We start from the raw sequence: 10,429 nt of genomic DNA, 5'->3' as shown, positions 1-10,429 counted from the left end.
AGCCAGGAGTCACTGCTGTGCCTCTGAGGTGGGAGAGCCAAGTTCAGGACACTGGTCCACAAGAGACCTCCCAGCTCCACACAATATCAAACGGTGAAAATCTCCCAGAGATCTCCATCTCAACACCAGCACCCAGCTTCACTCAACGACCAGCAAGCTACAGTGCTGGACATCCTATGCCAAACAACTAGCAAGACAGGAACACAACCCCACCCATTAGCAGAGAGGCTGCCTAAAATCATAATAAGTCCACAGACACCCAAAAACACACCACCAGACGTGGACCTGCCCACCAGAAAGACAAGATCCAGCCTCATCCACCAGAACACAGGCACTAGTCCCCTCCACCAGGAAGCCTACACAAACCACTGAACCAACCTTAGCCACTGGGGACAGACACCAAAAACAACGGGAACTACAAACCCGCAGCCTGCAAAAAGGAGACCCCAAACACAGTAAGATAAGCAAAACGAGAAGACAGAAAAACACACAGCAGATGAAGAAGCAAGAGAAAAACCCACCAGACCTAACAAATGAAGAGGAAATAGGGAGTCTACCTGAAAAAGAATTCAGAATAATGATAGTAAAGATGATCCAAAATCTTGGAAATAGAATAGACAAAATGCAAGAAACATTTAACAAGGACCTAGAAGAACTAAAGATGAAACAAGCAACGATGAACAACAAAATAAATGAAATTAAAAATACTCTAGATGGGATCAATAGCAGAATAACTGAGGCAGAAGAATGAATAAGTGACCTGGAAGATAAAATAGTGGAAATAACTACTGCAGAGCAGAATAAAGAAAAAAAATGAAAAGAACTGAGGACAGTCTCAGAGACCTCTGGGACAACATTAAACGCACCAACATTCGAATTATAGGGGTTCCAGAAGAAGAAGAGAAAAAGAAAGGGACTGAGAAAATGTTTGAAGAGATTATAGTTGAAAACTTCCCTAATATGGGCAAGGAAATAGTTAATCAAGTCCAGGAAGCACAGAGAGTCCCATACAGGATAAATCCGAGGAGAAATACGCCAAGACACATATTAATCAAACTGTCAAAAATTAAATACAAAGAAAACATTAAAAGCAGCAAGGGAAAAACAAATAACACACAAGGGAATCCCCATAAGGTTAACAGCTGATCTTTCAGCAGAAAATCTGCAAGCCAGAAGGGACTGGCAGGACATATTTAAAGTGATGAAGGAGAAAAAGCTACAAGCAAGATTACTCTACCCAGCAAGGATCTCATTCAGATTTGATGGAGAAATTAAAACCTTTACAGACAAGCAAAAGCTGAGAGAGTTCAGCACCACCATACCAGCTTTACAAGAAATGCTAAAGGAACATCTCTAGGCAAGAAACACAAGAGAAGGAAAAGACCTACAATAACGAACCCAAAACAATTAAGAAAATGGGAATAGGAACATACATATCGATAATTACCTTAAATGTAAATGGACTAAATGCTCCCACCAAAAGACACACACTGGTTGAATGGATATAAAAACAAGACCCATATATATGCTGTCTACAAGAGACCCACTTCAGACCTAGAGACACATACAGACTGAAAGTAAGGGAATGGAAAAAGATATTCCATGCAAATGGAAACCAAAAGAAAGCTGGAGTAGCAATTCTCATATCAGACAAAATAGACTTTAAAATAAAGACTCTTAGAAGAGACAAAGAAGGACACTACATAATGATCAAGGGATCGATCCAAGAAGAAGATATAACAATTGTAAATATTTATGCACCCAACATAGGAGCACCTCAATGCATAAGGCAAATACTAACAGCCGTCAAAGGGGAAATCGACAGTAACACATTCATAGTAGGGGACTTTAATGCCCCACCTTCAGCAATGGAAAGATCATCCAAAATGGAAATAAATAAGGAAACACAAGCTTTAAATGATACATTAAACAACATGGACTTAAATGATATTTATAGGACATTGCATCCAAAAACAACAAAATACACATTTTTCTCAAGTGTTCATGGAACATTCTCCAGGATAGATCATATCTTGGGTCACAAATCAAGCCTTGGTAAATTTAAGAAAATTGAAACTGTACCAAGTATCTTTTCTGACCACAACGCTATGAGACTAGATATCAATTACAGGAAAAGATCTGTAAAAAATACAAACACATGGAGGCTAAACAATACACTACTTAATAACGAAGTGATCACTGAAGAAATCAAAGAGGAAATCAAAAAATACCTAGAAACAAATGACAATGGAGACACGACGACCCAAAACCTATGGGATGCAGCAAAAGCAGTTCTAAGAGGGAAGTTTATAGCAATACAATCCTACCTTAAGAAACAGGAAACATCTCGAATAAACAACCTAACCTTGCACTTAAAGCAATTAGAGAAAAAAGAACAAAAAACCCCAAAGTTAGCAGAAGGAAAGAAATCATAAAGATCAGATCAGAAATAAATGAAAAAGAAATGAAGGAAACGATAGCAAAGATCAATAAAACTAAAAGCTGGTTCCTTGAGAAGATAAACAAAATTGATAAACCATTAGCCAGACTCATCAAGAAAAAAAGGGAGAAGACTCAAATCAATAGAATTAGATATGAAAAAGGAGAAGTAACAACTGACACTGCAGAAATACAAAAGATCATGAGAGATTACTACAGGCAACTCTATGCCAATAAAATGGACAACCTGGAAGAAATGCACAAATTCTTAGAAATGCACAACCTGCCAAGACTGAATCAGAAAGAAATAGAAAATATGAACAGGCCAATCACAAGCACTGGAATTGAAACTGTGATTAAAAATCTTCCAACAAACAAAAGCCCAGGACCAGATGGCTTCACAGGCGAATTCTATCAAACATTTAGAGAAGAGCTAACACCTATCCTTCTCAAACACTTCCAAAATATAGCAGAGGGAGGAACACTCCCAAACTCATTCTACGAGGCCACCATCACCCTGATACCAAAACCAGACAAGGATGTCACAGAGAAAGAAAACTACAAGCCAATATCACTGATGAACATAGATTCAAAAATCCTCAACAAAATACTAGTAAACAGAATCCAACAGCACATTAAACGGATCGTACACCATGATTAAGTGGGGGTTATTCCAGAAATGCAAGGATTCTTCAATATACTCAAATCAATCAACGTGATACACCATATTAACAAATTTAAGGAGAAAAACCATATGATCATCTCAATAGATGCAGAGAAAGCTTTCGACAGAATTCAACACCCATTTATGATAAAAACCCTGCAGAAAGTAGGCATAGAGGGAACTTTCCTCAACATAACAAAGGCCATATATGACAAATCCACAGCCAACATCGTCCTCAATGGTGAAAAACTGAAAGCACTTCCACTAAGATCAGGAACAAGACAAGGTTGCACACTCTCACCACTCTTATTCAACATAGTTTTGGAAGTTTTAGCCAAGAAATCAGAGAAAAAAAGGAATCCAAATCGGAAAAGAAGAAGTAAAGCTGTCACTGTTTGCAGATGACATGATACTATACATAGAGAATCCTAAAGATGCTACCAGAAAACTACTAGAGCTAATCAATGAATTTGGTAAAGTAGCAGGATACAAAATTAATGCACAGAAATCTCTGGCATTCCTATGCACTAATGATGAAAAATCTGAAAGTGAAATCAAGAAAACACTCCCATTTACCACTGCAATGAAAAGAATAAAATATCTAGGAATAAACCTACCTAAGGAAACAAAATACCTGTATGCAGAAAATTATAAGACACTGATGAAAGAAATTAAAGATGATACAAATAGATGGAGAGATATACCATGTTCTTGGATTGGAAGAATCAACATTGTGAAAATGACTCTACTACCCAAAGCAATCTACAGATTCAATGCAATCCCTATCAAACTACCACTGACATTTTTCACAGAACTAGAACAAAAAATTTCACAATTTGTATGGAAACACAGAAGACCCCGAATAGCCAAAGCAATCTTGAGAACGAAAAACGGAGCTGGAGGAATCAGGTTCCCTGACTTCAGACTATAGTACAAAGCTACAGTAATCAAGACAGTATGGTACTGGCACAAAAACAGAAATATAGATCAATGGAACAGGATAGAAAGCCCAGAGATAAATCCACGCACATATGGTCACCTTATCTTTGATAAAGGAGGCAGGAATGTACCGTGGAGAAAGGACACCCTCTTCAATAAATGGTACTGGGAAAACTGGACAGGTACATGTAAAAGTATGAGATTAGATCACTCCCTAACACCATACACAAAAATAAGCTCAAAATGGATTAAAGACCTAAATGTAAGGCCAGAAACTATCAAACTCTTAGAGGAAATCATAGGCAGGACACTCTATGACATAAATCACAGCAAGATCCTTTTTGACCCACCTCCTAGAGAAATGGAAATAAAAACAAAAATAAACAAATGGGACCTAATGAAACTTCAAAGCTTTTGCACAGCAAAGGAAACCCTAAACAAGACCAAAAGACAACCCTCAGAATGGGAGAAAATATTTGCAAATGAAGCAACTGACAAAGGATTAATCTCCAAAATTTACAAGCAGCTCATGCAGCTCAATAACAAAAAAACAAACAACCCAATCCAAAAATGGGCAGAAGACCTAAATAGACATTTCTCCAAAGAAGATATACAGAATGCCAACAAACACATGAAAGAATGCTCAACATCATTAATCATTAGAGAAATGCAAATCAAAACTACAATGAGATATCATCTCACACCGGTCAGAATGGCCATCATCAAAAAATCTAGAAACAATAAATGCTGGAGACGGTGTGGAGAAAAGGGAACACTCTTGCACTGCAGGTGGGAATGTGAATTGGTACAGCCACTATGGAGAACAGTATGCAGATTCCTCAAAAAACTACAAATAGAACTACCATATGACCCAGCAATCCCACTACTGGGCATATACCCTGAGAAAACCATAATTCAAAAGAGTCATGTACCAAAATGTTCATTGCAGCTCTATTTACAATAGCCAGGAGATGGAAACAACCTAAGTGTCCATCATTGGATGAATGGATAAAGACGATGTGGCACATATATACAATGGAATATTACTCAACCATAAAAAGAAACGAAATTGAGCTACTTGTAATGAGGTGGATGGACCTAGAGTCTGTCATACAGAGTGAAGTAAGTCAGAAAGAGAAAGACAAATACTGTATGCTAACACATATATATGGAATATAAGAAAAAAAATGTCATGAAGAACCTAGGGGTAAGACAGGAATAAAGACACAGACCTACTAGAGAATGGACTTGAAGATATGGGGAGGGGAAAGGGTAACCTGTGACAAAGCGAGAGAGTGGCATGGACATATATACACTACCAAAGGTAAAACAGATAGCTAGTGGGAAGCAGCCGCATGGCACAGGGAGATCAGCTCAGTGCTCTGTGACCGCCTAGAGGGGTGGGATAGGGAGGGTGGGAGGGTGGGAGACGCAAGAGGGAAGAGATATGGGAACATATGTATATGTATAACTGATTCACTTTGTTTTAAAGCAGAAACTAACACACCATTGTAAAGCAATTATACTCCAATAAAGATGTAAAAAAAAAAATGGACCATAGACCTAAATGTGAAATGCAAAACTGTACATCTTATTATAGATGATAATACAGAGAAATTCTAAGTGGCCTTAGGTTTAGTCAAAGAGCTTTCAGATAAAACACCAAAAGCACAATCTATGAAAGAAAAAATTGATACACTGGATTTCATTAAAATTAAAAACTGCTTTTCAAAAGATACTTAAAAAAAAAAACCAGACAAGTCACAGGCTAAGAAAAAATTTTTGCAAACCACACATCTAATAAAGTACTTATACACAGAATATACAAAGAAATCTTAAAAGTCAACAATAAGAAAACAAACAACCCGATTTTTAAAAATGGCAAAATTCTGAACAGACGCCTCACCCAAGAAGATATACACACAGAAAACAACTGTTTGAAAAGTTGTTCAACATTATATATCATTAAGGAATAGCAAATTAAAATGACACCGAGATACTACTACACACCTATTAGAATGGCTAAAATTCAAAAAAACCTGACAATACCATATTCTAGTGAGGATGGGGACCTAGAAGAACTTTCATTCATTGCTAGTGGGAGTGCAAAATGGTACAGCTACTTTGGCAATCTTTCCATTTGACTCAGTAATCACACTTTAGTTATTTACCCAAATGAGTTGGAAATTTATGTCTACATAAAATCCTGCATAAGAATGTTTATAGAGCTTCCCTGGTGGCGCAGTGATTGAGAGTCCGCCTGCCGATGCAGGGGACACGGGTTCGTGCCCCGGTCCGGGAAGATCCCACATGCCGCGGAGCGGCTGGGCCCGTGAGCCATGGCCACTGAGCCTGCGCGTCCGGAGCCTGTGCTCCGCAACGGGAGAGGCCACAACGGTGAGAGGCCCGCGTACCGCAAAAAAAAAAAAAAAAAAAATGTTTATAGCAGCTATATTCATAATTTCAAAACAAACCCTTGGGTTGAAGGAATCAACCAAGATGTCCTTCAAAATACAAATGCGTAAACAATGGTACATCCATACAATGGATATTATGTGGTTATAAAAAGAAATGAACTATAAAGTCATGAAATGACATTGCGGTACCTTTAATGCATATTGCTTGGTGAAAGAAGCCAATGTGAACAGGCTACTCCAATGGGAAATCATTCTGGAAAAGGAAAAACTATAGAAATAGCAAAAAGATCAGTGGTTGCCATGGGGGAAGGCGAGAGGGATGACTGGGTGGAGCACAGAATAATCTTAGGGCAGTGAAACTACTCTGATGATACTGTAATGGTAGATACATGACACTATGCATTTATCAAAGCCCAGAGAACCGTACAACAGAAAGAATGAAACTATGGACTTTACTTAATAATAGTGTATTAATGTTGGCTCATATACTGTAATAAGTGTATACCTCACTAGTGGCAAGGTATTAATAGAGAAAACTGTGAATGAGGAAGAAGGGGTACATGGAATCTCTCTGAACTATCTGTTCAATTTTCTGTAAGCCTAAAACTGTTAAAAAAAAGTCTATTAATGAAAAAAATAACAGTTATGATCATTTTCTTTTCTGAGTCTTGAGGTAATACAAACTTTTTTAGGAATTTGGAAAGTAAGAAAATTGTTAAGAAAGAAATTTACCCTTACGACTACTAAGCAAAGATCAGGAAAGGTTCTCACTTTGAAGCATTTTCTTTCAGTAGGATTATACTTTATATTTTATGTTACAAAATGTTTCCACGTGTTATTGTCATGAGTTTTTTGTTGTTATTATTCTTTAAATTATAGTTTTGCTACATATGATTTCATCATATGACTGTATCATACTTTATAACATTTTTGTCCTGTTTCAAATCCTCCAATGTTTTATTAGTATAAATAATACTGTGACTATCACCTTTGTGTAAAAAATCTCTGGCTAGATTTATGGCGATTTCCTCAGGATAGATTCTCCACAGGAAACTGTAGCATCAAACGGCATGATGTGTTGAATTTGTTATTTCTTTCCCAGTGAATTCATTCCAATTTAAACTCCCAACAATAGATTAATACCTTTATGAAATGTCTACTCTTTTCCAGACACATTGTACTAGTAAGCCTATATGGTAGCTCATAAAAAGTAATCACCCTGATTATTTAAGCACAGTTCACATTATTTTCTTCTCCTTACTTGCCTCTCTTACTAGGATGACAGTGAAAGGGCATTGTACATCTATCTTTTCTTCTTGTTTTTCTCTCTGGATACATAAACCTTATCCACTAAGACTTCATCTCATTAATTTTACCACAGTTTTGGCATGCTTCAAATTGGAGGACAGGAATATAGGGCTTTGTGAAGCACGTAAGACACTCTGTCAGTTATAATAAATTTTTTAGAGATGTGTAACATAAATACCCATTTCTTCCTTTTCCCATTAAGACCAGGTGCCTCTATATGTGCTCCCACAGCACTCTTCACTTAACCTGTTAGAACACTTACTGCACATAAAGCAGTTGCCTATTTATGCATGGCTGATCCCCACACAGAATATAAGTTCAGTGAGGGCAGTGTCTGTGGTGTCTGTCTGGTTATCTCAACGTTGCTGACGAGAGTAACTGGCATACAATAGATGCTTAATAACTAGTGGAGGCAAAAAAAGAAGACTCCAGGAGATTAAGAAGATTATTTTTTAAAAGGCCATGTCTGATTTCCAGACCTATGATTCTATACACACTTGAAAAGAAAAGACAGCATTTTAAAACAGAGGTGAATGGTGCACTTTTCCCACAGCAATTGCTCTCTGTTCTTGCTGGTTTGTCTGGGTACAGGCTGTCCGTCAGCCTCCTCTAACTCTGGATGAGAAGGGTCTTTTCCTAGATCAAGTGACTCAGGTCTAAGTATGATATGCAATGCACACTGTCAGAAATTTAGCCTCGTTTAGGGTGGTGTTTTGTAAGAAGCACAGATTCTACGTAAATGTTTTTGTCAGCGCTCACTGCCATGATCTTTCGGTTTACCTTACATCTTGGAGCTGTCTTCATTAACACTTAGGGAGCTGGAGTATTGATGCTTTCACACTAATCAATCATTCATTCTGGGCTGCCTTCAAAGGAACGCACATTCTCAGGAACTTCTGTCTCTCCTGAGTAGGCAAACCAGTCTCCAGCATCCCAAGCCAAGCTTTCTGGCAAAAAGAAGCAGGGACAGGTGTTGGAATTTTGTGAAAGCTTATTTGAAGCTGGCATGCATAAATATTTGATAAAGGGACCTGAGGGAGATGGGTGAAGCACTGACAGTATGTAGTATACTCCCCAACAGACAGACATGTCTTTATGTTACTGCTGTCGTATTAGTGAAAAAAAAAAAGAGAGAGAACTAAAAACACATCACAACTGAATTGTCCATTTGTCTCTTGAGCTTTTCCTCTTTCTGATGTACTTCTCTATGTTCTAAGGTTCTTATGTTGGGTGAGGTTTTGGTTGTGGAATCAACTGCTCCCTTTTGTAATGGAACGCAACAGGCCTGTTTTGCTGTTAGTGGTAAGTATCTTGGTTTCTGCTAAGTTTGCTTTTCCCAAGGCATTTAGATCTGGAACCACTGATTCCTTCTCACTTAATGCTGGCCGTATTCCAATTCTTACAAAACCTGGCAGTTTTCAACATACCTCACTCCCCTGGAGAACGTGGATGTCTTCTTGCTGCTCCCAGCTTCCTGTTTTGATACGCCCGAGATATCTGGGTAGCCTACATTTTATCATTTTGTTCTTTCTATCCATTTGGGTCTCATTTTTAGGGCTGTGTGTAGGACTATGCTGATTATCCTCCTTTTGCTCCATCCAAATCCATTCTTTACACTGGTCCATCCTGCTCTGTCCTCTGGGAGTCTGACTGATATGGACTGCATTAGCAGACTCTTTTATCCTCTGCAGCAAGCAATGCGGGGAAAGGGAGAGTGAAGACAGGGTATTTATTCCTCCGGCCTTCCCCTGTGGGAGTGCTGTGGGCTGCATCCATCCACCAAGAGTCACACTCAGGTAGAGTTGCTGCCCTCCCCACACAGCTTGCTCTCCTTTCCACTTCAGGCCTACGGGTGGTACCAGCTCCTGCATTATCCCTGTGGTTTTCCTACCTCCTACCTACGATCTTGTAAACTATATGGCTTTGCCCTGGTTTATGGGCCTTAAGCACCTAGCTGGAGAACCAGATGATCAGAGGTTTTCTAAGCCCTCATCTGGCCAGCGCTGGTATACTTACCTACCTCACCAGGCTGTAGGATAGAGGCACAAGGTGAAACAGAGATACAATCGGCAGTTACATATCTCTTTCCCCTGCCTACCCACACAGAGAATGGCAGAGGGCCTTGTGCACGCTCTGAATTCAGGAATGTCGTCCTAAGTAGGAAGTGCTGGTGAATATCTTCAGAGCAGGGTCTCTACCCTTTCTCTTCTTGAAGTTATTTATGCTGTGGGAGAGCAGGCTCCTTAAATAACAGCCCCCAAATAGAGCTAACGTCTCTCTGAATTGCTCTTGCACAGTTATGATAATTGTTCAGAAAAATTTTATTCCTTTATCAAAAAAATGTACCTGAATATCCTGGGCTCGCAGATCATGGCACAGTATTAATTAATACAGGAAAACAGAAAATATGAGGGGGAAACAATGCATGAGAATTTGTGTTTTTAACTTTTTTTAGATACTTCTTTGACTTTAAAAGTGTTTCGTATTAAAGATATTTGATTTATATTTATGGAACTTTGGAAGCAAGTATTTAGCGTGTCATTATGTGCATATGTGGTACATGCATTTATATGCTTATCTGTGAAAGGAAATATGGCTTTGTGCAAATAATTCCTGTGAATGGGCAGATTTTCTTTGGTCTAATTGGGTACCTATCTTTCCA

This window comes from Delphinapterus leucas, chromosome 7 (genome assembly GCF_059928025.1).
Source record: "Delphinapterus leucas isolate spDelLeu-1000000601 "Yukka" chromosome 7, BTC_Dleu_Yukka2, whole genome shotgun sequence".
Lineage (NCBI taxonomy): Eukaryota > Metazoa > Chordata > Mammalia > Artiodactyla > Monodontidae > Delphinapterus > Delphinapterus leucas.
This window is presented reverse-complemented; position numbering follows the sequence as displayed.